The 2,425-nt window shown below is 46.9% G+C and overlaps 1 long non-coding RNA gene across 1 annotated transcript; it reads right to left on the reverse strand.

The window, feature by feature from the left end:
• Positions 1-381: 381 nt before the first annotated feature.
• On the reverse strand, positions 382-1,403 carry LOC121836323. Its single transcript, XR_006077885.1, has 3 exons — positions 1,322-1,403; positions 915-1,036; positions 382-502 (listed from the first exon to the last, which is right to left on the reverse strand). It is a non-coding gene; the product is annotated as an uncharacterized LOC121836323 (long non-coding RNA).
• Positions 1,404-2,425: the final 1,022 nt, after the last annotated feature.

Genomic DNA, 2,425 nt, shown 5'->3' on the forward strand with positions numbered 1-2,425 from the left:
GCTCTGTTGTAAAAGATGACATGGATATTCCCATGAGGCCTGTCGACATGTGCACAGGCCTTGTGTTGAGTAAACACCGAGCGTGGGGAAAACAAACGGGTCAGAGCGCCCCTTATAGTTCGATCTCCTGCCCAATTGTGCCTTACCCACAATTTGAGTCCACTTCTCGGCAAATGGCTGGAATAGTATCACCATGCCATGGTCAGCTGGGGTAGTGCTTGTCTCATTTGCAGAAAATTGTCCAAGGTCAACAAAACCCTCAAGTCTTCCACATGCCTGCACGGAGATATTTTCAGAGAGCTTCATCTCATCTACCACAAGGCCTCCGTGGCACAGGAATTCGCCCTTTTCAGCCGTCTTTTCTTTGAGGGCCTTGAAGGTGTTCGGGTTAAACCCAAATCCACTTTTATAGTCCTTGACATATTTTTGTAAAGTTGATGGCGATGGGAGTTGCAGGATCTTGTTTCTACGTAGGTGCCTGTACAGGCGTGCACTTTTCATCCTGGAATGAAGTATGCAAGCCTATTAAAACAAGGTATGAAAAATAGGTATCTTCATTATAGGACAAAAATGGTGGTGGCCGGGACCACGAAAAAAGCTGTCATACGAAGCTCAGATCTGGTCGAGATTGGTCGTCATGCCTTTGTACATCCCCATAAAATGCCATCCGATAAAGCTTTCTGGTACTGTCCGTGACACAATGAACTTAAACCACTATAATGCAGTTTGTAACACAGTATTTATACAATGCAAACGTGCCAACTCTGATCCACACATTTTATATTGCTTATTGTTTCCAACCATTTTTACATGCAAAGGCAGTGAGGGCATGTAAGGTTGGAGAAGACCCATAAGCCTTCTACCTGTAATTTAAGAGCTTTATTGACAGTTCAAGTATGTAACATATCTATTACCTCATGATAATGCATTCCAAGATCCACTCTTGAGCATAGATCATTCCCTTCGTTGATTTTCGTTGAGCGGCCTTAAGGCAGTGTCTCACACACATCTGCTGCTTGCGGGGAAGACCTTTGATCTGAAAGTATTAGGTATGTTTGCTTTTAATTAACAGAGGCACTAAATAAATTTGAAGTAGCGGACACTAAACTGTGTCCGCTACTTCAAATAAGGTGATGACATACAGCAGCAAACACATGAAGTGGAGAGGAGCAGACGTCCTTTAAAATGTGCACTAAAAGTGCAGCCACACAGATGTTCAACTATGAAACACAGGAACAGGGATTAGAGCGTGTTTGTGGGGATCGGATTCAATACCCAGGTTCATGGTGCCTGCACAGGGATAAAGAAGAGTGATACTCACCTTTTCCTCAAGAATCGTATCCTCTATGCTCGCAGCCTTCTTCAGTAGACCCTCAACCCTACGTTGCAATGAATGGACTGTGTTGCTCCTACGCTTCAGTCGCTTCTGTAGTATTTTTGCAGCCTGGGTAGAATGCTTTGTCCGCTTTTTTGCTTTACTTTTCCGTGTGAGTAGCAGTTTCCTGACATACCTGCAGTGTAGGCATGACAATCCTGAAAAGATACCGAGGATAAATTAGGAACTACTGTTCGCGCATTGTAAACACCAGCCCATATCTATTACCTGCAGAGTGGACAGTCATCGCACATTTTTGGGCGATCAGTTGATTGTCCCAAATCCTCACTCTAGCCGAGGGTTGAACCTCCAGGGGAAGGAACTCGTGGAGCAGTCCGGCACCACAGCAGGTCTGGATGGAGTCAGCAGCTTCCAATTCTTGGTTGAGGTCTTCAATGCTTGCTAGGTCGACTTCTTTCAGCTTCTTTCCCTTTACATAGACCAGACACTGTGCTTTATGGTTTTGTAGCTCTGCCGTTTGTGTCTTCACCACCAGAAGCTTTTCGCTGCGGAGTTCTGACCCCGTCGAGTTCAGCGTAGATACCGCAAAAGCCACACAATCTTCCAATGCTGTCCTGGACCACGCATTTGAAGGCAGAGTAGATGAACACCACTTCACTTTGTTTTCGTGTGTCGCTCTACCTTCGTCCTCTTCGATATCCTCCGGGCTGCTCGCAAGCGAGGCATCACAACGAGCACGCTTCTCGCGTCCGACATTGGCACGAACATCGGAGAACTCTGAACGTTCCTTACGTTTACGGGGAAGCTTCTTCGTCAGGTATGACGGCAGGTTCGGAAATACAGTCGGGTACGCGTCTTGCGTTAGTGCTGGCCGCTCTCTTTTCAGCTGCACGATCTCTCCCTTGATGACGTGAGGCTCATAAAAACGTTGCACGAACCTTTCGTCGAAATGCAGTTCACAAACGGCCCACGAGGGCTGCAGTGGTGTGTCCCCACGGGGAATACTTCGGGACCACAGAAGAAACCGTTCACTCTCTTTGGGCACCGAAAATAACGCGCACTTTCGCTCAGCCGAGCGGTAACCCGTCT

The sequence above is a fragment of the Ixodes scapularis genome, unplaced genomic scaffold (assembly GCF_016920785.2).
Source record: "Ixodes scapularis isolate PalLabHiFi unplaced genomic scaffold, ASM1692078v2 PGA_scaffold28__5_contigs__length_5199819, whole genome shotgun sequence".
In the NCBI taxonomy this organism is placed as follows: Eukaryota; Metazoa; Arthropoda; class Arachnida; order Ixodida; family Ixodidae; genus Ixodes; species Ixodes scapularis.